A 27,528-nucleotide genomic window follows, 5' to 3' on the forward strand; every position below is an offset into this window, starting at 1 on the left:
TGGATTTCTTTTAGGGCTACAAAAATGTTCTTCTGTGATACACAATATCAGTAAGTTACACACTGTTCACTGACACCCATGTCTCCAGTTTCTTTTAAAAGCTACATACAGCACATTTAATAATAGCATGAATAGCAGACCCAGCAAGACATCTGCTTTGCCCAAACATGTCTGGCACTTTCTTCCTCTTTGCTGCTGAAATCCCGTGGTCCTTGTGTGGCATAGTACACCTTGTGCTTTTATAAGAATTATAGGTAGTGCTCATGTAAACCAAGGTATACTTCCAAGATTTCCATTCTGGCTTCTCATATTGAATAATGATGTAATCTGATAGTGATTAATTATGAGAAAAGCAAATAAGGAGATATGGATTTAGAATGATTTACATCTAGGTCTGCCTGAGATTTTTAGAGCTTAATTCTCTTTGCTTTTGCTATTAGTTTTAGTAACATTTCCTATCCCTTTTCATGTGCTTTTCCATAGAATTCTTAAGTATGAATATAAGGGAATGTCACTCAACAGTCTTCAAAAGTCTAAAGCTAACATCTTCCTGGCAAAAAAGGAGATAATTCCTAGCTAAGGGAAGCACCTGAATGCTTCACAAATCCTTTTTTCTATACTGCTGCCTAAGGAGTGCAAAGTGGCTTGCCTCATTAGACTTCAAGGCATGACACAGAACATAGGACATAAAAATATCAGCAAGATAAACTTTTCTAGTGGCATGTTTTTTATTTTAAAAAAGTTATTTTGTACTCTAGAGAAGATTTAATTGGGAGAAAGTACCAAGGTTCATGCAAATAGAAAATAGCATTTGATTTTTCTTTTACAAGAAAAAGATCTCTTTCTAGTCTGTTCTGGACTATGTGACAAAACAACACAGAATGGAGAGCAAAGTCTCCTAGTTCTTAGGCCTGAAAGTGCAGCAATCACAGCTGAAATATCAGAGAAGACAGAAATCAAAGTCTCTTACAATCTTTAAGGTGAAGTTGACATGTGCCTTATTTAGCCTACATTGAGAAAGAAAACTATGTCTGCATTATTTGAATGCATACTATTAGAGGTAAAATATTAATCAGCTGCTTTGTTTAAAGATGCTATTAGTATTTTGATAATTAGATGTATTATTCCACAAAGCTGATCATACTGCTTTATATTCCCAGAGAAAAGTACTGAGATGGACATGAAAAGTTATACACTGGGTGGCAAAAGAGAATGAGCATGGGATGAAGCTAAAGGTGAGAAAAAACAAAGCTGATGAAAAAGAGACAGGAAAATTGTGTCTAGTTCATGCTGACTTCCAGATGACTATAATCTGTGATTTCTGAGTCTTCTTGTCCCCAGTGAACAGTTTGCTATATTGGTACATCCCTATCCTTTCTAGAACTAGTTTTCTAAGTAACAAGTTAATGCTGCTACCTGTTGCTTTGCTCCCTTCCTGTGCATCTCAAGTGGCTGTGTGGTGGATTTCCAGTCCTGGTGGTCACCTTCCTCAGCATCAGTACAATTCCACTTGGGAGAGTTTCTGTTTTGAATTTGTTGTTTCTTCTGTCCATGTCATTATACTGATTTACCACAGCTTACACCACATTACAAATATATAACAGTAGTGGAACTTTACAGGAGTGTATAAGATCTAAATTCCCAAGAAAATTTTGGTAAAGGCTTGCAAAGCTGTTAGCACCCAAATTTTCCTACTGACTTCTGGTTTTGGGCTGGTAAGCTTTTTCTCAAACCTATTGTCACAGCATATTTTATTGTAACAGGGACTTTTATTATAAAGTGGAAGAAAGTTTGTTAAATTAATAAAGGGAATCTACTGTATTGATTGAAGTGAGAGCACCTATCAGCACAACTCTGTAATGCTTTATGTAAAAGCCTTGCAAGTGAACTAGAAGTCAGACTGAGCTGTGCCTCTGGCAATGGGAGCAGAGGGAAAAACAACTCTGGATCTGATTTTTCTCTCCCTCTTGTGTTACCTTACAGCCATGCAGAAGCCAGGTAGACTGTGAATGTCTGCAGACCAGATGGGAAAGGAGTACTTATTTTGAACCAAATGTTCTCAAAGCTTGACAACACACTTTGCCAGAAATTTTGCTTTTCTTATACAGGAACCAGGTGTGGCTTATGATACAGTGATAAAATCTTTGATTAGACAAAATGTGACGAAAGTTCTGCACATGCTAGAATAGAGCTAAATATCTCTGCCTGTGACACAACCTAGTTTGCTGCCTAGGAGATAGGGAAAAGAGGAAAGACTGTTACAGAAGGCAGCAGATGTTTTTCTTATCTATAAATCCTTTAGATGGCCTCATTACAGTAGTGTCTTGGTATATTGTTCCTCTTCCTGAGGAGTCTCAGCATGCAAGGAAGTGATATTTTATCCATTTTTAAGGAAAATTTAGGTGCAGGGTATAAACAACATCTGTGGCATTGTAGAGGGCTGACCCCAGCTGCACAGTTTCTATCAATCTAGCTGTGGACCTTCCCTCAGTTCTGTTTTGCTTCTTGTATTTGCAGTTCCATGTATAATTTTAAGCATCTGCAGGGAAGTTTTCTTCTTTCATATGTGTAACTAAATTTACCTAAAATACAAGATTCTTCTGTAATAACAATCAGTAAGAAAAAATAGAGAAATCAAGTATATAAAATCTTACTTTGGTTTCTCTGGGCTCATTGTGGAAATCTAATTACATAAATGCTAATTCTTTTTCTCCAGACCTAGTATTATTCAAACAATGATGATAGATTGTGAGTGTTGTACTGGAATATGCTGTGCTTCTATTCACACCTATCTGAATTTTATAACTCATCTTCCAATTTCTCCACGAAATTTTGTAACTCATCTTCTCATTCTCCACAAACTATTAAATTATTTGTGGACTTTTCTGTGCTTTCATCACTACAGTGATCCACCATCAATTAAGACTCCCAGGTTTGATTGTCTGATCATGAGTAACTTGTGGTTGATATATTATTGGCTTCAACTCCTTCCTCCTACTTCAATTTTTGGTCTCAAGGAAGCAAGTAGTATATGAGGAATATGATCCATGATTGTGAGTGAAAGTTTTAGTCTACATTGTATAAAGGACATTTGACTTTCGTGTAAAGATGTGTTCTTGGAAGAAAGTATGTAGGCAGAATGTTGTTGTTCGAATTCTATAATACAGCTCTGAAACCTCCTGGGTTGGTTTCCCTCCAACTTTTCAGTGCCCAAATGTCTTAGGGAGTTTATCACACTAGAGGCTGAGAGTCACTGAGGGTTTACTTCCATACATGCCTCAGCTATGATGAAGAGCAGATTGTTACCTGTTTCATTCCTTTGAACTGAGAAATCAGTTTGTGGCAATTTACTAATTTCTCTCAGTAATTTGTAATTGGTAGACTTTCTGCATCAACAGCATGTGTGAGGTGTTACCTCAAAACAATGTAAACTGTCTGCAAAATTGGAGCCCAGAATTCCTTGTGGGTGCAACCGGTAGGAACTTAAATGTTACCATTTTTCACACCTGTTGTATGCAGAACAGTGGACTTGGTGTCCCTGGGACATTGGATGGGCTCAGAATATCTCTGATGTTAAGGATTAACCATTTCCAAGCTTCTCTGTCATCTGTGCTGTCACCTCCATTGTGAGCTGCTGTTTCTTGCTCCCTTGAGCATATCAGCAAATGAGATCAGATGACAGCAAGTCTCCAGAAGCTTATATATTCCCCCACTCCCAAAAATTTGTGGGCATGAAACTGACAAAAAGCAGGAACAGAAAGATAATCAGCCTGAAACCCTGACTGTGTTTTGAGAAAAATGTTTGAGTTCTGTCTTGGCCAGTTCTAACTTAATTAGAGGGAGGATGCTGCTCCTGTTGTCTTTGGATGCCTTTTATAGCTGAGGTTGGGGTGAAGGAAGGTTAAAGCTGCTATAGTGTAAATAATGTAATAGGATTTCATCTTGACTTGGAATCTTAAAAGAAATATTATTGAATGACCATCCTTATATGATAAGAATCTGTTCAAACAGTACTATTTATTGAAAGAATTTTTGTCTGTTTTTCACTGGGTGTGCTTTATGAAGTTAAAATTTCAGTAATATTTAATATGGAACACATAAATAGCAAAGGATTGAGCTATTGTCTTTGGAATGGTCCCAGATTTTATTTGTTTATACACCATCATTAAAATCAATGCAAAAGCAAGTTCCATGCAGGAAAACATCCAATTATAATTCTATCCATAAATATTCAAAACATCACTTTATATTAAACATTTAAAGTGTCTGCAGTGTAGCCACTGGAAGGGTTTCAACCATTCTTTTTTTAAAATCTCACTTCATGGTAAGTGTGTAACAAGTGGTAACTTGGACTGAGGCTAAGCTACAACACCCAGAGACATTGCACTTGCACCCAATACTTTTGAGACTGGCCACATGCTGCTCCAGTGTGTCACATTCCTTGACAGGATCAGAATTTACAGGGCAGCAAATCCTGGATTTCCCTGTTCTGGACCAATTCTGTTTTCTGTCATTTAACCACAAGTCAAAGCTAAGAGAGAGAGTGTGTGTTAAGATGGCAAATGCTTGATGGCATGCTTCTCCCTTAGCTGAATTAATATTGAACAGCATAAATCTCATTGAATGAGTCAGCCAATGAGTCAGCAGAGCAGTTAGTGGTGAAAGCAGAAGCCTGCGGCTGATAGTCATGATTTAAAATTGAAAATCCACAATCTGTTTTCTTTATGAAACTTCAGAGATCTCAGGAAAACAACTCCACATGATTGCCCAGGCTAGAAAGAAGCCTTCATTTTTATCATATGAACACTTGTCTCAGTGAACTGAACCAGAAAAGTATATCCACAGAGAGCTCACCTACTACTAGATGAAGTTTACACATGCTTCATTTAATTGTTGGGGTATTTTTAATGAGACGAAAATATCTGTGCTTGAGTGAAATGATTGCACTGACACCAGCTAACACAATTCATAATGCTTGGCTTCTATTCAACATGAAGTCCCAATAGGAACAGAAAAGAACTACCCCCATTTGTCTTCAAAATTTGCCGTTAGCAATGTTAAGTAGTGTCGAATGCATCTTAATAAAGTCTAATTATATATATGGACAATACCAGGGTATAGCTGCTAAATATTGAAAACAATAACAATTTAAGCTCAGCATTTTAGAACTATTTTTAAACAGAGGAGCTCCTGTTCTAGGCTGTGTCTTATGCTATTTGGACTTCTGCAGTTTAAAACTGCAACTTAACACACAATGAAAAAATTTTTGGATCAAAACAGAGTTCAGAAGTTCTTGCCTATGTTAAGACAAAATACTCCATAATTAATCATTGTCTAAATGAAAAACCTCATAAATAAAAATAGTTTAACTAGGGAATGTATCTGTGCAGGTAAGTATCAAGGAGAGAAAAGATCTCTATATTCTGTTTTTTCTTTTCTTGAGAAAATATTTTTTTTAATACAAAAATTTTGACAAATGTTTTTTGATATTTGTCAAAGAAACATGCTCCTCAATGAGGACAAATATCACCAAACAGTTTAAAGAAACTCAACTCTCTTGAATATCCAGGGAAGCTTCCATTGCTGCTCAGCTCTTTTATGAAGAGATTTTCTTACATGGATCATGAATGTCTTGATTCCTTTGCTGGAATCTCAGGTGTGTGGCATCACCAATGCCCTGCTTTGTCATCTGTGGTAATGCCACAGGTTTTTAGGTTCTTCATAAGTAGCAGATCACTCACACACATCACTGATGCTGCTGGAGCTTACTGGGGGAAATTGATGCAGTTATGGGACTGTTGGGGAGATTATACTGGACCAGCTGAGTAGCATTAAAAGATTTTAATTTTCACCCTCTCTGGAGAAAGTGGGGTAGAGCTGGGATAAAGGACAGAGATGAGGAGTGAAATGGGGTTCTACAGTGAAACTCTGAGTCAGCTTCTAAACTTCTACTTATTACTTGGTGTATTTTGGAATTGGGGGGGGGTGAGAAATGTTAATTTTGCATATTTAATGGCTACGAAAAAAACAAAGCTGGAACTTCTAAAAAGAGATTGCTTTTGGAGGAACGAGTAATGAGGCAAAAACATTTTTCAATAGTAGGATTTTTTAATGTAGGTTCAGCTGGCTTAGATTTGTCTGATTTTGAACATCATTCACTGCAGTGCTAGAGGTCTGTGCTCTCAGGAGCTCATGACTGAAAGCACAAATGTTGAGCTAAGATACAGTGAGAGAGTTAGAGAAACCAAATTAAATTGATTTATTTTTCGATTGGTTATTTTGCCAAGTATTTAAAATCAAGGTTATTTTGTTGGTTGGTTTGCTACAGCTCTGTTCAACAAAATTTATCTTGCTCTTCTCAATACTCCTGTCAAGTCTGGAAGAACTGTTTAACAGTAACAGGATGACACACAAAGTAACCATTTACTGCCAAGATGGAAATTTCATAAGAAAATATGCCTGTACTGAATTCTGCTCTCTTAAAGTTATTTTTTTGTATTTAGTTACTTATGGAAAAAAGTAAACTGCAATTTTATGGGATCTGTGGATTTGGTTGCTGAGCATATCTGAAAGTCAGAGCGTATATTTAGTACTTACAGATATTCAAAACTGTTCAGCCCAAGGATTCCATATTTAAAAATATTGGCTAATATACATGTGATCCCATTGGTTGGAATGCATTCTTTCCATCCCTATCTTTAATCTCTGAAAAAACCCCATAGTTCTAAAAAAATTTCTATATAATCCAAATTCAATTTGTCCTTGAAAAGCTGTCTTGAAAAAGAGGATGAGATGCACTCATATTTCAGGCTTAAATAACCATTCTGATTGAAAGGTCTTGTATTAATTTACTTCCAAAGTCTTTGGCTTATAGTACTTTTAACTGATGATGTGCTTTTAGCAAAGCAAGTGGGTAAAGAACATGGATATATTGATTTGGGGAGTTTGAAGTGTATGTTTCCCATGGGTATCTGTCTGTGACAAAGGCAATGAACCACATTTACAGCTGTCAAACTAACTCATTCTGTGGGGAGAAAAAAAAGCAAATAAGAGCATTATCAATTGGTACTGACAGCACCAAAACAGTTTTGAAGGTTTGCTCACTGCCAAAAGAATGGTCTAAACCTCTTCTTCTAAAGTTTAGTGATAGAAAGCTTGCTGCTAGCCAGCCCCAATAAGTAAGATATATTTCTGGCTACATGCTTCTCTTTCAGGTTTTCTCAATGCATCAGAAAAGTAGTCAGAGAGAACATATACAAGAGAGACTTGATACTCCTCTTTCCCTCTCTCCATGGTAAATGGCCTTTATGATCTTGTTTCAGACCATTAACTCTGAAAGATTTTAAACAGTCTAATCACCCAGAAGGTTAACTAAGTCAGCTTCATCCTATACTTTCTCTAATCATAATGTTAATTTGTAGGGGTTTTTTTTCTTTCAGGCTTTAGCATGAGCAAGCTGAAATGATCAATAAAAGTTCAGATTTTCCATACCTTTCAATTTGTTTTAAGGAATTGCTTTCCTTAACTGCAGTTTTTTTTTTTCTGTCAGATGCCATGGCAGATACAGATATGCAAGAAAGTGACAGTGTAATAGGTGTAAAAACATGCAAGATAACAATGTAATCGGTGGTGTGAGCTGCTCTGTCCCTTTCCTTCTCGAAAGTGTTAAGAAAACCTTTTCCAAACAGGATATCTCAGCACTCACAACAAAACTTGTGTTCCAGTACCTAGGTAGAAGTTAAAGATCTTAACTTTCTTTTTTTTCTCTTTTTATGATGGCTTTCAGTGATATTACTCAAATACCAGTCTGTCTCTCTTGGAGTGACTCTTTGAAGTGCCCTGTTATTGATATGCATGGTTGAAGTTGACAGGAAGTAGTGAACAGAACAAAGCCATGCCACGTAGGCCCAAGGAGAGAAATCTGTTCTTTACTCATAAAAGAAAGTTAAAGGAAGGAAACCTCTAAGACAATTCTCCATAACTGAATGTAAGAAGAAAACACAAAGACAAATAATGCAGAGAAAGGAAAACAGCTAACCAACTCGCATTAACTGTCCATTTTTGGAAGTGTGAACTTGCAGAGCAGCAGTGGATCACTATTGCAAAAATCTCTTTCAAAGTATTGAATACAAATTACAGTAAAGTATGTATGGAAATACTTTAAAATGACAAAACTTGGATGTCAGATTTAGGATCTCAATATTAATCGAAGCAAGCTATTTGTAATTCATCGTCAGGTAATTTTGCCAGTGGGAATGGAAAATATTTTATTTTTTAAATGATGGCTTAGAAAATTTTACAGCTCCAAAGAACCCAACTTAATGAATGTTATAGGCTTTTATTGAAAGACGAATATCTTATTTCTAATTAACAAAGAAAACAAATTTGACTTACTCCTGCTTGAAATTGCAATTTAGCTTGTTCTGTAATTAATGTCTACAGTTAAATCAGAATATGTTCATTCTGTAACATCTTTATTTCTAAGGGAAAAGATACTTGATCAGTATTAGGCATTCAGATTAACAATTAACTTTATTAGCAATGTGCCCAGTTACTATGTACTGTCTATTAAAAAACCTAGATAATAAGATCAGTAAAATTTGATTAAGTACTGCTTATTAAATAAGCAACAACAAACTATAATCCCAAATGTGACAATATTTGAAAAATCCAGGAGAAAAAGATTTATGTAAATAGTTTAATATAAATTAAACTTCAAGATAAGTGAAAAGTGCAGATCAAATTTGCTATGCAGAAAATGTTTTCTTTCGTTTTGAAATAACAAGGCACCATGTAAGGAACCTCTCTCTACCTTACCTTCCAGCTAATCTGTGGCTCTTGTCTCATTGGTTTGGTGAGTTAAATAAGCACGTGCCTTTTTTTGAACACTTGAGCAATTTCTGTTTCAGAGGGACCATTATCCCAAGAGGGTTCAGCAAAAACAAAGTTTCCTACTGATCTGGTTCTTCTGGGCTTGCTGCCCTGCTCATTGGAGTCACTGAAGATGTAAGCCCATCTCTCTTCTTGTTTTGTTTTTCCACCCTAGGAAGCAAGATTTGAGTATCCTTTTGGCCCACAAATTCAAACTTATAGTGTAAGAAATGCAAGTGCAAAAGCACTTCCTTCTGGGGAGTAGCTAATTTCTATGATTTTTCCCATTCCTTCCCTGAGATTTTCAGGTGTGGCTGTGTCCAGCTCAGGTGAGGGTGCAAAACCACTGGAACCACCAGTGAGGGTGGTTCCCACCCAAACACTAGCTGAGTGCAAAACCAGGCTAGTGTAACTTTGTCTGCCAGAGGGTCTGGTGCTGTAGGAACACAACCCCTGCAAAAAACACAATTTTTTTTTAAATTTTTGAAATGTGGAAGTAGCAATCTCCTTTCATCTAAGAGTTTATAGCTGGGAAAGAGTAGATCTCCTAGCAACCTGAGAGCAAACAAATCCACATGCATTGCCCTGACAGGAAGCTCAGTCTCTGGGCTCTACCAGAAGATGTATATAGCTGCTGGGTACAAGAGGAGTAGGTTATTGAACTTTATATGGAATTTTGCTCAGCTGATTTGTTAGAGGCCCACCTGTGTTATCCTTGCAGATGGGCAGGAGCTCCTGCTTCACACAGGGTCTTGCTGGGGTCTCACAGAGCTGCCCTGGGCTCTCAGGCACTGAATTTCACACCCAGCTGCCAAGATCCTGAAAGTGCAGAGCAAAAGTATAAACACAACCAAGCTTTCTGTTCACAGGATATTTGTTTATTTAGCTGGTTAGTTATTCCTACAATTATCTGGAATAATTGAGGTGGGGTTTTTTGGAGAGGGTATGACAGAGGTATGCTTTATAGTAATAAATCCTTATTGCCAAAACTAACCCCTTCAAGGAAAGGATTATTTCTTCTTTCAAACACTGCTCCTCCACCTTCCACACCCCTCTGCCAAAAATAATTTTGGAAGCAGTATCCTAAGTGACCATACATGCAGTACAAGCAGTTTCAGATCTCAGCTGGCATCAGGCCAGAAGGCTAGGAGATGTACAAAGCAGATCTGTAGTCTTGGTGTCTTGTATATGTTAAGGCATTAATGTGGGTTCTGGTGGCACTTTGGGCTGGTTTGCTCTCCATCTGGCTGACTGCAGAGGTTGCTGGTACCTGCAAGGAGAGCAGGGCCAGTTCCTGCCCACAGCCCATAGGGTGGCTGCTGGAAAGCCAGCAGAGGAGCTGGAGAAGCACCATGTTGAGCAGGACATCCTCTGCTCTGGGGCTGCACAAAGAGCAGGCAGCTGGCACACAGCCAGCATCCGTGGAGGGGAGAGGGAAATCCTCCTGGGAAGCCAAAAGGAACAGGCACAGTGTGATTCCAAGAGAAAGGCTTTAGCATTGGAAGAAAGCACTCCAGAAAATGATAGTACAATGAGTGCAAGAATTTAGTTTATAAACCCTTTTACTTTGGTTCCATCTTGCCCAGTTGCTTTTAGTGCTTCTCTGTTTATTAATTTAGTGATGGACTTGTCAGTGTTAAATTAATGGTTGAACTTGATGATCTTAACTGAATTTTCCAACTTAAATGATTCTACAATTCTAGTTATTTATATCCTAATGAGACCTACCTTTTTTAGTTTAGAAGTCTTTTAATCTTTCTGGGAAGTTACTACTGGTAAAAGTAAATCCATTTGAAAATGCTGACTAGGTTCCATCATATTCCATTGTTCCAAAGTTTTAAATAGTTTATTTTGGATATTGACATTAAAACTTTGCATTTTAAACATATATCTGTAGGAAATATTTCTATTCCTTTAGTTCTGGTTTTGAGGTTTCTTTTTACAGGATTCATATAGGAAATTCATTCCTATTTATTTATTGATTTATTTTTAAGAGACTGGAAATTCTACACAGATTTGCTTTACCCTAGGTTTTTATGGTCTTTAGTATTTCAAAAAGGCAAAACATCTTAAGACTTAGAGAAAAGATACTGAAGGGGGAAGGTGATTGGTGTTAGATTGCAGATGGAAGATGTCAATCAGGACATCTGGGTGATAAAGACTGCCACCAGTTCTAGGGAGAGAAAGAAATGTTCCTGCTGTGTCTTTCAAGTACAGGTAACTTTAGGTAACTAAGGAACCTGAAAGTTAAGCTTGACTGCTAATTGAAGAAAGATTGATATATTTCCTAATATTTCTTGCTAGGCAACTTGGTTTGTTTGACAGTTTCCAAGAGAGAAATTAAGCAACATCTCTGTGCACTTGGTTACAGCAAACCCAGAGACTTGGTTGCATTTAATCTTAGCTGCTGTTGTTATTACAACATCACTATAAAACCTGTGAGAGCTGGCCCTGGATGGGGGGCCCATCAGCCAGATGCTGTACAGAAAGAGAACAAAGAGATGGTCCCTGAGACCAAGTACATCAATACCTAGAGAAAACACTAGAAAGCTTTGAACGATCTGGAGTGAATAGTTTGTGGCAGAGAGCATCATGCTGTGCCTGTAGCTAACACGGCTGCTGCTGTTTTGTTACTCAGCTGTGGGGGAGAGAGTAGAAGTGTGAGGATGCCATTTTTTGTGTACTGGGACTGAAAAAAGACCAGTCACTGAGCATCAAACCAAGGTCAGTGCATGAGAAACATAATGCAGACCCTGAAATGAGCATGTTATTTACTCACCACAAATAGAACAAGAGGCTATCAAAGATAAGGGAAGAATTAATGAACTGTTTTAGGCTGAATTAATTTCTCTGCTTCAGCAAAAGTATTTCAGTTTTAAAAAGCAGCAGTTAAGAGCAGAGAGAAACATCTTTGCTGGGACCAGCTTTTTGAAGTAACACCCAACTGGATGCTAGACTTACTAAGGAGAGGCAACCTGGTAGTGACCTTTTTTTAATTGCTGTTTCCTACATCTGTCATATTATCTTTCTAAATTGGTTTAGTGTTTCCTGTCCTACCTAGGAAATGTTGGAAGACACTACTGCAGTAGTGTTAATTAATCTGTCTCTAAATTAGCAGGCTGTTGCAATCCATTGTTAGAAGCTGCAGCACATTGAGTCTTATCTCGAAGAATTTGGATTCCTAAAAGTTTGATTTTTTTTCCTAAATTACCACAGAGGAATATTTTCCCCATCAGGATAAAGCAATATTTTATCAGATCCTTTAATATTAGTTTCTTTATGAGCATAAAGACGTAAGTAAAATGCTCTGTTGACTCTGGAGAAACAAAAAGTATGTTCTGCCAGAATTACCACAAACCAAATTTTAACAATTATTTAGCTGTTTAAGTATAGTTGTGATTCTTAGGTGGGATCTGTTTTTTCTGGTGAAGAGTCATCTCCTTCAAACTCCTAATCTTCTTCTTACATTTCTCCATTGCTTTTTGCACAGCCAAGTACAATAACCTAATGAGTTCTACAGAATTCTTTCTCATCCTAGCGGAAACACAATAAAAATATTTGCAGAGATGAGGTGAAATACAGTGATGATGACTATCCCAAGCAGATATAGCCAAACTCACTTCTGGTTTCTGGACAATCAAATATAGAATTACATCAGGATAATTCAGGTGCACAGTTCTGCCAAGAATTTCCTTTAATGGAAAGTTACTTAAGAAAAGCAAATTTACAACAGATGCCAGTTAGAGCTAAAGAGAAGATTATGTACTGAGGAAACCTTAAGCACATAAATTAATGGCACATAACAACTGCATATTAAAACATTTTCTCAATTTTGTTGTATTAAAGCCATCTGTAATCACAACAATTTGCTGCCCAAGGGACTTCTGATAAGATTCTGTCAGAGGAGCTGAGAAGTGCAAGAAGCCTGAAGCATTTTGACCCAGGACCTCTTGGGTACCCTGTTCTCTTTGACTTTTATTTGGAGTGGCAGGCAATGTATTGACAGAATGTCCCAATTGTTTCACCAAGCATGGTTTTTGGTCTTCAAAACAAAGTCAGTACTGACCTCATGCCCAGGGCATACAGATAAAGTACAAGAGGGGAACAGGGTGAGAAATCAGGATGCAGAGGGCTGCTGAAATAACCCAGCAGCCGTGAAGAGTGAGGATCACTGCAAAACTTTTGAAGAAAATAGCACTATATCCTGGAGTAGAGGTTCAAACTGGCAGATCCAGCAGGGTTTTTTGTGATCCCTAGCCCTATTTGCATCCTCTCAGTAGAGTGGGGTTCATGAATGTACTGGTCCCTATTCTTCTTACATCTTTGTGCTGGGGGCAAATGCAGGAGCTCTGGTGGTGCCAAGTCCCTGTCCTTTTTGAAGATGCAACAGGAACTTAACACTTGGCTCACCAAAATTATCTCTAAATCACTGGTCAAGATATTTAGAGGACTTCATCCTTGGAATAAGCTCTCTGCAGATCCAAGTGTACATCAATGCATAGATTGTTCTTGAGACTCGTGAGGTTTAGCTTTATTAGGCAATGGGGGTGTAAAAACTCTGGTGTCAGCATAGAGGAACTGCAACAACGGGGCCTGGCATTCACCTGCAGTTTCACTATCACCTACTGTGATTCACTCTGCCAACGTGCTCTGTTAAGTTGCTCTATAATTCCATATGTGTGTGAATTCATTTCTTACTAGAAATGCACTCTGACAGTTCTAGTAATAGATCTGCTACTGGCTGTAGCATCTTAGTTTCTCATATGGTCTTCTTTTGCTTGCTAACTTCCTTTTTCCGGGTATATTAAAGCATACTTAAGAGTGCATCACATCAGGTTATAATTGCAAATACCTTTTATAATTATTTCATAATCACAGATTGAGAACATGAAGTAGCCCAGCCAGATTTTGGAGTGTCCTTCCTTAAAAATTTTCAAAAGTCATATGGATATTATCCTGGAAACCAGCTATAGGTGGCCCTGCTTGAGTGAGGGATTGGACCAGATGACATCTGGGGTTCCTTCCAGCCTCTTTCATTCTGTCCAAAAATTCAGTTTTCATTCAGGCTTTGTCTTGATGTATCTCAAGATATATCTTTACCTTGGTGTCTCTTCTTGGCCCTATTAGGTAATAGCAACAGTGATACATTGAAAATCATTGATTTTCAGCATAGAGTGTGAGTTGCACTCTACAACACGTTAATTTCAATTTTCTCTGTCTAGTTCCTGTTTTAGCCAGTGCACGAGTAAAATGTTTTCAGCATGAATTTCATAAAAGAACTGAATAAATTTATTTTAGAAAACCTTTTCCAATTGCATTTATTTACATAAGGATCTATTATAATCTATTATATTATATATATCAGGCTCTTTTTTCTTTTTGCATAATGACTTCTAAAGCATTCCATAGTGTTTCTCAATAGGCTTAAATGTGCCAGTCCTGCCTAGACATTATACATCAGATTTTTTTTCTGGTTTGGTTGTGTATGGTGGTTCTGGTTTTAACATGTGAGTTACTGTTGTTGTCATTCTATTCCTTCAGTGCTAGATAGGGAATTTTAGAATAATATAAATTGGCATAAACTTATCTTGTTCTAAATGCTACCTCCAAATAGAAAAAGAAATTACATGTCCTTTTTTTTTAACCACAACTTACAAATTTTAAAATGGTTTTGTTTTCATATTTATGCATGTAAAAATACTGTTGTGTGTGTATCATACTGATATATATCAATGTGTATATACATGATGCTTATAGGTGCATATGTTATATAATCACGAAATTACTTAGTCATTTCCTGTCAAGAATTTAGAATTAATTTTGCTGTGTGTACTAGAACAGCTGATTATGGATAAGGTGAAAGTCTGTGAAATCTAGTGTATGTGGTTTTGTGTTAATGGCATATCTTTATTTTGATATATTGTTTCTAAATAGAGGGATATGAATTTAGGACACATCTTTGTTTCTCTTCTCCTTTTTCATCTTGTCTATTTTCCATGCAAATCTAAATGGCAAAGAGTAGGATATAAGGACATTTGAGGGTTTCAACAGAGAATAGAAAGAAGACTTTGACCTCCTCAGGGATCTGCTTGAAAGAGATCTGCTATGAGATAAAGAGGAAAAAGAAGTTCAAGAAAGTTGGTTGATATTCCAGGATCACCACCTCCAAGCTCAAGGGCAGTGCATACCAAAGCAGAAAAGCAAACTTGAGGAGACTTGCATGGACAAACAAGAAGTTTCTGGCAAAACTCAATGAGAAAAGGAAGCCTACAGAAGTGGAAGCAGGGAGAGATAGCCCAGAAGGAATATAGAAGCACTGTCTGAGCATACAGGGATGGGGATTAAGACTGCCAAAGCCCAGCTGGAGTGGGCTGGTATGGGATACCAACTGATATGGGATAATCAAATGCAAAAGAAGATCTTGTAAGTGCATAGGTGATGGAAGGAAGAGTAGGGAGAAGGTGTAAGGAACCTATTGAACAGGGCAATTGTCCTGATGACACAGGGCATGGAGAAGAGTAAGATATTTAAACCTTTTTTGCTTTAGTCTTTATTAGCAGGACCAGCCTTAAGAAATGCCAGGCTCTGAAAGCCAGGGCAAGAAGTTGGGACTCACACAATGTAGGATTGTCTTGCAAGGTCACAGTATTACTGAATGTTTTTTTCTTTAGTCGTGCAAGTAATTTTGCAGATTTCTCAGCCATGCTTGCAACTGTCTACTAATGTAATGTCAAAGACATGCATTTAAATCTGATAATTGTTGTGAGGAATTAATATAAAAAAGATCAGTTCTGCCCATTCATTTAATTATTCTTCCATGTGTACTATTTTTTTTAAGCAGCTACTTTGTTTGTTCTTTTCATTTTTTAATTTTTTGCTTGCACTGGTAGAGTCGTGCTTGTGGAAAGCTTCTATTTGGCCTCTCCTCCTTATATTCATTATTCCAAAACTTAGGTGTGCAGAAAACATCACAGGGTTTTTGATCTTTGTGTAAATCTGTGAGACATTTGCAGTGAAAGTGTACATCATCCTTTAGCTGACATATGAAAAAATAATTGATTTTATACAAATGATAGAAGGTGGTGATGTTTTGTGTTACTGACTGGAATGGTGTTTTTCAGTTGTGCCTGTCATGTGCCTGCAATAATTTAGATCAATGCCTTCAGGCTTTAAATTTCACCTGTACCTTCAGTCTTGATTTATATTTTGGTTTAAGATTTGGGTCTGTGCAGAGAGCAAATGTCTGCCTGGGCAGGGAGACTGAGGCACAGGCTGCTGCAGGGGAACCAGCCCATACTTAGTGTCAGTCTTGAAGTAGGGAAGGGTTATTCCTCCTTCAGTCCACTTAGCCTTGAGCTGGGGTCCATAATCCAATGTAGATATTAAAAAAGGGTAGTATGCATTCTGGTACTCAAATTTCCCCACTTCCACTGAACCATTTTTTGCAACCCAGAAAGCTGCCACTTATTCATTCTTCTCTTGTGCTGCATGTGTAGTATTGAGACTTGGCTAAGGATAGTTTTCTAAGTATAATGAGTATTTTTGTTTGTTTGCAGGCTGTTTCCCGCATTCCCTGCATGCATTTTGCTGTCAAACAGGCAAACATCAATACTGTGTTTTGGTCTCTGAAGTACAAGATGAGTAGGAGAACAGTATGAGAATTTCCTATGTTGAATGTAGGCTAGGGAAAGGAGTTGTCCTCAGGCAGCCAAGTGAATGTAAATTGAACAAGTAAAATTTTTAGAAAGAAACATTTATGAACTGTCTAGAGGGTGTCCTTTACTATTATTTTCCTACTTTAGCAATTTTACTGAAAAAAAACCAAAAGAAAAGAAATGTCTAGCATCCTGGAATTTTCAAAGCCAAAAGTTGCATGTGTCTTTCTGCAGTGCCAGCTCAGGACACTAGGAATGACCAGGGTCCATTTCTGCACTTGTTCTTCCAGACTTAAGCCTACAACCAGTGAAGAGGGGAGTGTATAAATATCACATATTCCTCCCTTCCTTATTGAGAGAATGATGGACATTTAATAGACACTTTCTGCATTGTGTTTATTACTTAGTTTGGGCCTTTGAGGAAGATGTGGTAAGAAATATGGCAGTGATTTAATTTGGTGTCTCAGCTGCTGAATCCACCCAGAAGTATTCCTGATTGGTGGTTAGATAAGAACTTTCATATCTTTACTACAAAGCCCAATGGATGGAAAATAACATCTTATTATGCAAGCACAACAAATTCTTTTGGGGAGGTCAAAAGAGCTTAATCCTTTAAACAGCACAATGTCAAGAAATGTTCTGTGGAAGATTGGTTCATTCTCTCCTTCCTGCAAGTGTAGCTTGTGTTAACAAATACCTCTATTTTGCTTTTTCCTCAAAGAACTATGAAGAAAAAACTCAGAAAAAGGCCTCTATATCCCCCTGCTCAGTGGAATTACAAGCATAATTAATAGTGTCTAACTGATTATTGCTTTTAAAAACAGGAAGAGTAGTGGTTCCTGTATAATGGTGGAGGAGAGTAAGTATAAATCATTGAAAACACAGAAATGCTAGTAGTAGGTGGCCTGAGTTCTAGATCTTGCTTAGCTTTTGTGGAGTCAAATCCATCCTTACTGTCTTTCAAAATTCAGAGACTGATACTTGGGTGCAACACTTTATCAGCAGCTTAGGCAAAAATAGGTCTTAGACTCTTTAACTGTCAAATAGACTCAGTGCAAATAATGAAACCTTAAGAATTCTTTGAGTGTTCCTGCTTTGCCCCTGATGACATGTATTTCACTCATGATAAACATTTTCCTTTTGGACACCTCTGCTGTCAGAGCCTAAAGGGGCAAATGAGAATAGCTTTTGTTTGTTACAGGGTGCTGTGTTTTAGTGGGATTATCTTTGCAGGTGAACTGGAAGGGAAAGCTACAGGAACTGTGAGTTCTGGCTGTGCTCTGGACCCTAAGTGATGCTGAGGTCCTTACCAGAGCACATAGTTTTTGAAGCAGGATTGTGGGGGATGGAAGTATCAAGTTCCTTGTTTCTCTGGAGTTGTGCTCCCAGACTGACAGGTGCGGTGGTGTAGGAAGGGCCTAAAAATTTTCTTTAATATTTTAAATTCAGAAGTCTTTGTGCAGTGGAATGTTAACCTCAGATTGATGAAAATTGCATCACAAGGAGGAGATATCTGTGGTTGTTAGAAAGCACAGATGACAACATAGGAAGAAAATATCTGCCAAGACTATTAGAACAGGAAAAAATATACTTGATCTTAATATGATTTATAATTTAAAAATACTAGTGGCAAAAATATTAAAAAATGGGTACTGAAACATGGCATTGGAATGCCCTCTCCATGACATGGAATACCCTCTCTAATGATAGTATCCTCAGAGAGAGGAGAGTGCAGAATACTTGCCTTTTCCCCCTCAAATCTATGCAATTGTTATTCTAGTTAACAAGTATCTAGAAAAAGAAATAGGAAATTTATGAGTGAAATTTGAGTCTTTTCCTTTCCTCTGTCTTTTCATTCTTTGCTCCTTTACTACTGTCCTTTCTTTAGAGACAAAGGAACAAAATCACACAATTGTAAATATACGTGAGTGGGGAATATTTTAATTTCTTTGGTACACAAGATGTAGAGATAAAGAGAACCCATTTGCAGAGTGCACTGGAGGCACCATATTGTGATTATGAGACAGGGGTTACAGGGGCCATTCTTTGGCCTCTGTCAGCATAAGGTTCCCCAAAGCAAGGGAAGAGAAACTTTTAGCCAAGGTAAGAAGAGGCCAATTCAGTTTCCACAGCAGAAGTAAGAAGGTAGATGGATCCATTCCACTAACCATGGATCCATTCTCATAGTCAGTAGAGCACAGGAAACTTGAGGCAGGAAAAACTTCAACACAACACTATGGTTGCCTGTTCAAGAGTGAAAATCCTAAGCAAGAAAAGCATATGTAAAGTAAAGCAGAAGGTGTCCAGTTAGAAGAATAGTTGAGAGACAGACAAATAACAGGATATTGCTGGTAGAATAAATAGACATGGACTCTACAGACATTTCCATGAGTCACCACTGGGCTACACATGGCAACCAAAATGGCACAGAGAAATTATTCAAGGGGTTGCAAGGGAAGTGAATGCAGAAGAAATAAAAAGGAGGATGAAAGCGTTGCAAGGCTGAGGAGACAGGGAAATTGATGAGATGGAATGATGTCATGGAGAGATACCTTTCTTGGCCAGACATGTGGAAAATTGAGGTACATAGATTATAGTTCTGTTTATGGTCTGCTGCCAGCAAATGCTTGTTTACAGCACTGAGGTTTAATATGACAGCTGTACCTTAGTATGACACGAAACTTTATTTCACAGTAAGTCTGATTGGTCTGGCAAGGGATCGTGTCTGGTAGCTATGGAGGTCTGAAGAGACTTTTTTAAATCTAGTACAAATTTGAAAACAACTGAAGTGGAAAAAGCATAATATATCTTTCTTTTTCAAATTTATGGTACTGAAAAGAAAGACTATTTTTTCTGAGAATCATTGCTAGAGGCTGGTGGAAGCAAACAAAATCAAATGCAAAACTTGGAAATCAAAGCATATTTTAAAATGAAGGATTTGTTTTCATCCTTACCAGGAGTAAAAAACTGGAATGAACCTGAGTCTACTGTTACCATGCAAGTTCCTAAAATGAAATAAATAGTTTTCTGACTTAATGGCTATTCCCATGGCAATAGGAGAGGACCTTGCACATTAAAGACTGAAAAGAATGAATAGATCAGAAAGAAGCACAGTAGATCCTGACACAGCCTAAGGTACAGCATGTATCTGAACTGAGATGTGAAGGATACATGCAGAAGGAAAATTCCTTTTATTTCCAGGGTTTACCGGTTATGTGAGATAGAAATACATTGCAAGTCAGACAAGAGCAAAAAGACCCCCTGATACCTCTAGAAACACTGGTTTTATTGTGTCTGGATCCTTAAAGGTGCATTATTTAATGGCTGTCTAAAACTTTTGTTAGCTCTTCATCACTCAGATTTATGATTTTATTATTCTATGATTTTCTATTCCATGGCTTAAATGTAGTCCTGGACAGTTACCAGGATAAACTTTCAAACCAACAGGAGCTGTGCCTGTTTATTCCAGGGTTGAAAGGCCCTCTGTAGCTCTGACTCCAAGCTGAATAACTCTCACAAACTTGCAGCAGAGCTCTACATCAATTACTGTTTGTTTATTTGTTTGTTTGTTTGTATTTGTTTCAATTCTGAAGTAAAACAAGTAGTGAGAAATAACCAGGTTCTAAGTTCTTACTTTGACAAGAACAAAAATCTCATGTTCTGACACCGAATGTTCCAATTTGGCACAAACAAAACCATTATGGTATTTGAAAGAAAAGCCAAAGAAATAAAGCATTAACTTCACAAAACATGTAGTAAATTCATGCTTTAGCTCCATAGGTTCAGGGATCAGATTTCTCATCTACATTGGGACTGGCTGAATTCTTTCCTCTCTTACATGCTCAATATCCTTCTAGAGCACCCCTATCTCTAGCCTAGTAGGACAGTTCTAGTTTGAGCTTTCTCTCTCATCCTGGTTGATATTCTTGCATTCCATTAGAAATAAAGATAAATGTATATTCTTTGTATCATGGTGGGAATGAGGGCAAATTGTTTAGTTACTTTACACCAAGAAAGTAAGAGGGCAAGTTTCAGTTCCCTCAGGCAGAAAATTAAATTTAATTTGCATCTCTAGTGTCTTTCCTGAGTATTCCTGAAAAGTCCTGACAAGCTTTGGTTCTTGAGCCCTTCTGTGAGAGGGGAACGTTATTAAAATCTTTAGAGCTGTACTTAATTTGTTGCTTAAATTCAGGCTGATTGAAATCCCAGTTTCACCAATATTCACTAGAAAAAAAAAATCTACCCAGCTAGTGTTGAGAGGGAGTAAATTCTACCCAGATATCTTTACAAATCTCTCCAAGTTCAGTTTCGGTGGGAACATCCTGGTCTTGACATATCCTTCATGCCCAAGGTCTCTTTCACCATAAAAATAGGAAAGGGGAGATTATGGCTTTCTTCTTCCCTAAGCAAAAGTATCCTCTGCAGTTATTTCTTTTTCCTGATCCTGTTAGCCCTTTCACTCTTAGTGAAGCTAGAGGGTGTTAGCGCTACCTTGCCATGGGGCCCAAAGGAGGGTTATGATATCATGTTTTAAGATCACTGAAGAATCCTAAATCTATATAGATTAATAAAACAAAATGCTGAAGCTATAATTGACCTGGTCCTAATTTCCTCCACAGTTAGCACAGTCTGTTGCACATTCAAATTTAGAGGCAGAGGCTGGAAAGAAAATAATCCATTTTGATAGTGCTATATGACGTCTTTAAAAACTTCAGTGGAAAGGGACATTCCCCAGCAATCCATAGTGGCAGACATCACTATGAACATTTATTTTATATTGCCAGGCAGGATCTGCAAATAACACTTTGAAATCAGAGTCATCAATTTATTTCAGATGGCCTTTGGTTGGTGAAGATTTTTCACTGAACAGAGTTTAGGTAGAGGAGGAATCACAAATAACTACCTTTGCAATCTACCTGTGCATAAAGAACAATAAGTTTACAAGTCAAAGAGTCTAATGGAAGAAAAAAGCAAATTCACAGAGTCAGAGGATAATCCAAGTGGGAAGAAACTCTAGAAGGTTTCTAATCCAATGTCTTGTTCAAAGCAGGGTCAGCTTGGGGGGTCGCACCAGGTTTCTCATGGTTTTATCCAGTTAGATCCTGAAAATGTGCAGTCCCTCAGAAACCTGCTCCATTGCTGGGCCATTCTCACTTTTTAAAGTTTCTATTTCCGTGCTTTGAGCACTGTCCTGTTACAAATGAGGTTCATTCTCTCCCAGACTGCCTGTCTATGTCTTCTTGATGACCTTGTCATAGGTCCTAGATGGCTGTTTGTAGGACCCCCTTAATATCTTTTTTATATAACTTTAGGAAACTTAATTGAAGTTTTCTTCTCAACTTCATTTTAGGTTTTTCTTGTGTATGCATATGGCATATGCTATCATAGTGTCTAATTACCTGAGCAAATGTTACTTCTTAAGATTTCATCCTCATTTACCAAAAAGGACGGATGGCATCTTACTTAAAGGGTAGGAACTTATTAAATTTTTATCCTGGCTTGTTCAGCATGCACCCTTATTGTTTGTTTACACTCTTAAAATTAGCCTCCTAATAAGGTTTTTCTCATTATCATTAATTCTAGTAATATTGACTGTATGACTCGTGTGAGAATTGGAATTTGCGTTACACAAAATTGCATAGAATAGTCCTGTATTCTTAATTTCTGATTAGGAAAAGAAAAGAACAACAACAAAAAAAATGTTCTGCCAAACATTTTCAAATTAGAAATTGACCTGTTTACATTGAGCAGCTCAAACTGAACAAAGCTGTAATACTTAGGTTACATGATTTGTTTTCACAATTTCGTAACTTCAGATACCAGATGGGCTGAAAGTTTATTATGCTTATTTTATCAGCAGGAAATTGAAGACCAGAATAAGAAATTTTTAGGGCAACTGTATATTTTGCATTTCTGCACTTAGACAACTAAGAACACAGAGTCCTGGGCCCTTGTGCTCTTCTGAATAGAGAGGTGAATACTCATGAACCTTAAGGAGACAATGATACTCAAGAAAGAGAATGGAAAAGGCTTGAGACTTTCTCTGTTAATCTGTAAGGATCTTCACAGCATCTTGACTTTATTACATTTCCAGCTGTTTTGGAGAACAGAGTGCAGCTCATACATCTGCTGGGAAGGAGAGCTGCCAAAAGTTGACACTCTGCTTACAAATCCAGAACAAAACTAAAAATAAGTGATGGTTTACTGATTTGATCAGTCTGCTCCCAAACACAGTAGGTTTTGAAGGAGAACACACAGAGAGGGCCAGTATCTCTGCTCAGAACAGAGGTCCAAATCCTCTGCAGTGGTGGTGACATGTGGCAGGGCATGGGCACAGCTGCCCAGGAACATCTACCCATGGAACATCAGATTTAGCTTTTCAGGGTGAATGTAATTCTGCCTCTGGGGTCTGTAGAGTCACCTGGGGCCTCTTGCCAGGGGCCCAGTTCAGATGTGCTCCTTGCCAGCAGCACATGGGTGCTGTGAAGATGTTCAAAACCCAACTGGACACAATCCCAGGCAATGGGCTGTGGCTGACACTGCTGTAAAGCAGGGACTAGGTGATCTCCAGAGATGATATCCAGCCTCAAATTGAAAGTGATTCTGGGATTCTTCTACTTTGTATCTCTGAATCTGACATTTCAATAAACTGTCTACAGACAACAAAATGAGCGGTGCTGCTTTCATTACAGCTCTTTCTTTCTGTCTCTCTTTTAAAATATGCTCGGAAATCCCTCATTTGTGGTCTTTAGACTCTTCATGTGTTTTGGGAGTTTCTCCATACATTCTGAAGCATAGATCGTGAGCACTACCACTACTCAGAATCTCTGTGGAATTATGCTCAGTAAGATGTCTACACAATCCCACCTGTGTTCCCAGTAACAGATGGTGGGAAAAGGGTATCAGAAAGTCACGCTACCCTTGCTGCACCTTTGCTGCACCAGCTTCCTGCAATGTGACAGTTGTCAGTGTTTTTACCTGAGTCTTTATGGTTCAAAATGGTCTTTTTAGCCATGCTTTTATCAGTCAATTTTCTGGATTCCATAACATCCTGTAGCAATCATTCCACAACACATTTTGCTGCATCTATTTGCTTTAAAGTTGCTGCTTAAGTTCATTTGTTTATTCCTGTGTTGTGACTATTGACTCCCTCTTTATGTCCTCCATGATGCTTATGATTTCATGCACTGTAAAAATATTCACCTAAGGAGTCTTTCTTCTATGCTAAAGCATGCTAATCCATCCACCTATCTGTCTATGTCTGTCTGTCTATCTTTTAAAGCAGCTGTTTCATACTCCTACTCATCTTTGCCATCTCCTACTGTTTATTCTATTAGACATATCCATGGGCTGGGAAGAAAGGACTGTGTGTGATGGTTAAGATATGGACAGAGAGTAGCATAGCATTTTTTATATTTTAATTATTATTATTATTCTTTCCCTTTTCTAGTAATGTGTAATGTTTTGTTTTATTTACTGGGCAGACATCCTCCTGGAAAAATTCACATTTCTTCCATGATGCATTTCCTGAGATGTAAGAACTGATCTAAGTAGAGCCTTTTAGTAGATAATATCTAATTAGAGTTGTTTTTTTCCATGTGTTCACATTCATCTACATTAAAATTTATCTGCAATGTTTAATTTTCATACTCCTGTGGCTTTCCCAGTTTTCTAAGGCAGTGCTTCATCTACTCCTTCTGACTTTGCTGTACTTTTGTTCTTCTACCTCATCATGATGTATTTGTGGCCTGCCTGCAGCTGCCTTCTTCAGAATAAATCCTGCACAGTTCTGTGGCCATCCTGCTTTTGGTGTTGAATTAAAATGTTTCATCTGCATCTTTATCATATATACCTATCCTGAGTAACCATCTCATCACAATTTTTTCACTAACTTATTCCAACTACCTATCTAGAGATAATTTGAGCTAGTTAATTATATTTTAAAAGTCAAATTTCACTGCAAAGTCATGTCTACTTAAAAGCATGCTGTAGTCAGAGTACAAATAATTTATTCCACAAAAATAGATGTATATGATCATTTGTTCAAGCAAATACTGTCTAGTATTGTAGTCTCAGAGAAGGCAGAATGACTACAAAAAAACCCCTCATCATAAACAATTATATTTATCTGTACTTTCTTAATGGGTGACGTCTTCTGTAAGCACTGGGTCTTTCAGATACTTTGCTATATATATTCTTTGTAATTTTTGTAAGTCAAATAGCCTTAATGAAGGCAACTGTTCTTTTTAGGTCAATATTAAAGTTTTGCCCTACTCTCAGGTTTTTGATTCTGTAAATCATCCTTATACCAATCCTTTGAAGCATTTCTTTTTTCTGTAATAGCTTGGCATTCATTATGTTGGTGATTTCAAATAAATTCTCAGCAGTACTGAAAGCCTTGCCTTACAATAAGGTCTAGGAATACACTGTTCTTATTCTCCAGGGCTATTTTTTGTAGGATCTTGTTCCTCACAATAGTGCCAGGAATAATAGTCCTCATTTTCACCTGAAAGCAGACCACATTTTCAATCAGATTCATAGGACATAACATACCTCTTGACTCAGCTTCATTGTGCTGTTAAAATGCTCTGAGTGTGTCTGCAACCACTAATTCTTTCCCCACTTGGTGTTCAATTTGCAAATCATACATTTGTAGCTGAAAAAAAAAAACAAGCTCTATTCTTAGCAGCAGCAGAATGGTTTGCCAGGCCCCTTTTGGCACTGTCAGCATGTGGTTTATGGTCAGTGTCAGCTAATAGTGGCCTCCCATAAATAAAAACATGAAACGTTTTTCACTCATGGACTGAGACCAAAGCCACTTTCTTTATTTTCATCTATTGGAAACTTGGTTTTACTTCATTCTTATGATGATTATTCTACTGGGGTTTTTAAGTTTTAACCACACCATTGTAAAGGATTGTGCAATGTTTTTCTTAGAGCTGTCAGTGAACAAACTTGTTTTGCTTTTATCATCATAGCAACCCACAACTGAACCCATCAACCCTTTTAATCTCTTCCTTTTTTAAGGGCCAGAATGAGTGTTTTGTCTCTATCAAGCTACCAATTTACTACAGCCTGGTTCACCATGCACAGAAAAAAACCCCCTTGTATTCACCATTTCTCTAAATATTCCCCTTGTTTCTAGATAAGAGAGTTTTAGTGTAAATATATAGCATCTTGGAGCTGACATCTAAATAAAGGGTCCTTTTTCTGCACTGAATTGCATCTGCCTGGATGGTTGTTGATTCTTCTTTTTCCTGCATGGTTCTGAACCAAAGCCTACTTCCCTACCTCCTTGCCTCAGGCTTAGGAAGTTCTGTGGGATTGTTGGGATTTTTCAAGTGGAGTATATAGAAGATAGATGTGAACTTCCTTCTCCTTTGAACAGAATCTTGGAATGTGTGACAAAGCAGATTCCCCTGCCATGTCCAGTGAAGGCATCTGCTGGATGAAACCAAAGGGTTTGGCACATTTCTCATGTGGCCCTTACTATTAAATGAACATATTTTCTGTACTCTGTAAAACGGAGTGGAAACACATCACACAAAAAAGAGATAGTGGGAAGAGATAATGAAAAGACGTTGCTATCATAATATTCCTTTTGCTGTTTTGCACATGCAAGTATACAAAATTGACACCAGAGGAGCAAATAAAAAACCTGCTGCCATGACATGGTAAAGCAAGCTGCAGACTTGAAGCAGGAGAGTAGCCCATGGCAAGAGGAAATGGGCAGCAAAGCCAAAAAGCCAAAAGCTGGCTGGTGAGTGAGCTCAGCAGGGAGTAGAATGGGCCCTTGCTGGGGAGGGGCAGTGATGCCTCCAGGCATGGGAGGGACACTGACACAGAGCTCTCTGATGCTACCCTGAATAGAAGCACTGGATTATGGCACTGTTTTCTCCTATCCATAAGGCTGCTGCTGGGGTTTTTGTCCTTAGAGCAAATGTTTGCTTTAGGTACCACCTTGGCTTCTGCTCCTCTGCCATATTAGAAGTCCTGTGTCTCATTAGGTCTCAGGTTCACTGCCCATTTGTCATCACTGCCCTATGGGGCTCATTTGAGCTATCAGTATGGTGGTGTTTGCTGTTCCTCCTCTGTGTATGTACCACAGAAAGGTGTGCCCAAGGTTTTGTATCTTCTTTTCCATATGCTTAACATTGGCAGTTCTGTTTGGCAAAGGATACACAGCTTTTTATGTTATTTCTTTGTGGTATTCTACTGTGAACTCTTGTATACTCTTCTATCCTGGATCACTCTTTTTTACATATCTTGCTGGGCTTAGGTGTCCTAAAGGATGCCATTCTGGTCAGGTGGACTCCTTTCCTTGTGGAAATCTAGTGGCTTTGCTCAGAGGTTAATTTTGGGACCTCCACGAGAATCCTACGGCATTCTGTCTTGCACATAAATTTAAATTTATCATTTATTATGTGGTTTTGTTAGTGCCACATACCTTCCAAGATGCAACCTTCAACTGTGAGCCTTTGTTCAACTGTTTTTACTTCTTTTTTCTTCTTAGTGTATTGAAACCTGTTCCTCTGAAGTTTGATCATCATATGAAGATAAAGACAAGAAATGACAGAGGAAAATGTCAAGGTGAAATTATGCAAAATCAATAGCTACACTATTGTTTCTATAACATGTATGAAATTAACATGGTAGTACACTTCACTGACTGTACATAATTTTAGCTTTCCTGATTTTTCCAATTCCTATTGCTCAGACTTTCCTAAAATTGCCACTTTCAGAAATTTGAAATATGACTAATATTAGACTTCAGACTCTGACATCTGTGAAGAAACATGCCTTAAGAAAGGGCTGGTTTTTAATGGAAATTGTTTTAGTCTATGAGCTGTTTAAACATTGACAGGAACCTGCTGTCTCTTTTTACTGTCCCTTGAAATTATATTTCAATAAACTCCTTTGTCTAAGACTGCAAGACAGAAAGAAAATTAAATTTTAACATACCAATTGATGCTGAAAGAATACGTTTCCTGTGTGTGAACAT

The 27,528-nt window shown here is 37.8% G+C and overlaps 1 long non-coding RNA gene across 1 annotated transcript in view; it reads right to left on the reverse strand.

The window, feature by feature from the left end:
- Nucleotides 1-27,090, reverse strand: part of LOC306798832 — a 47,654-nt gene extending 20,564 nt beyond the window's left edge. The window contains exons 1-2 of the long non-coding RNA XR_013773475.1: nt 26,974-27,090; nt 9,576-9,690 (exon numbers count right to left, since the gene is read on the reverse strand). This is a non-coding gene — a long non-coding RNA (uncharacterized lncRNA). The remainder of the gene's footprint in view (nt 1-9,575; nt 9,691-26,973) is intronic.
- Nucleotides 27,091-27,528: the final 438 nt, after the last annotated feature.

Source organism: Erithacus rubecula (genome assembly GCF_903797595.1).
Source record: "Erithacus rubecula genome assembly, chromosome: 2".
Taxonomy (NCBI): domain Eukaryota; kingdom Metazoa; phylum Chordata; class Aves; order Passeriformes; family Muscicapidae; genus Erithacus; species Erithacus rubecula.